The sequence below is a fragment of the Nanorana parkeri genome, unplaced genomic scaffold, assembly GCF_000935625.1.
Source record: "Nanorana parkeri isolate BGI_ZX_2015 unplaced genomic scaffold, ASM93562v1 scaffold119, whole genome shotgun sequence".
Taxonomy (NCBI): Eukaryota; Metazoa; Chordata; class Amphibia; order Anura; family Dicroglossidae; genus Nanorana; species Nanorana parkeri.
This window is the reverse complement of record NW_017306387.1, coordinates 2,195,246-2,195,803: the sequence shown is the minus strand read 5'-3', so window position 1 is coordinate 2,195,803 and position 558 is coordinate 2,195,246. Positions and strand designations below refer to the sequence as shown.

The 558-nt window shown below is 29.2% G+C and overlaps 1 protein-coding gene across 2 annotated transcripts in view; it reads right to left on the bottom strand.

Annotated features, from left to right (window-relative positions):
- Positions 1-558, bottom strand: part of NEURL1 (neuralized E3 ubiquitin protein ligase 1) — a 182,485-nt gene that overhangs the window by 1,614 nt on the left and 180,313 nt on the right. The gene's annotated exons all lie outside the window — the stretch shown is intronic.

Genomic DNA, 558 nt, shown 5'->3' with positions numbered 1-558 from the left:
TGTATGTATGTATATATATATATATATATATATATATATATATATATATATATATATATATATATATATATACTGTATGTAATATGTATGTGTGTGTATATATGTGCAGACATAAGAATTGACTTACGCAAGCATCAGATTCTCACGTAAGTGAATGCAATGCCATTCAAATTTTTAGCAATCACAAACCTGTGAAAAAGTTGCCATCATGCTAATTTGTGCTCTCATCAACCCAAATGAATCTTATTCTAACAGTTTTTCTCCCCGTGTGTGTCTCGATGTAGCACTGAAAGGGGAATAAAGCTCTTCTAAAGTAAAACGCAAACATTCACTTTGAACTTTATCAACCTGCTATGTTGCACTAATGGGATATAATTTGAATCAGCTGACTTTGTAGATTACATTTTGGGGTAAACCTATGTGGATGCACAAATTACATAAAAGATTACCTTGGGAAAAATTACAAGAAAATGCATAGTTTCCATTTTTATATTTATTCACAATAAAAACTAAGGAAATAAATATATATTTATCTAAATATGCTGCCACATTAAAGCC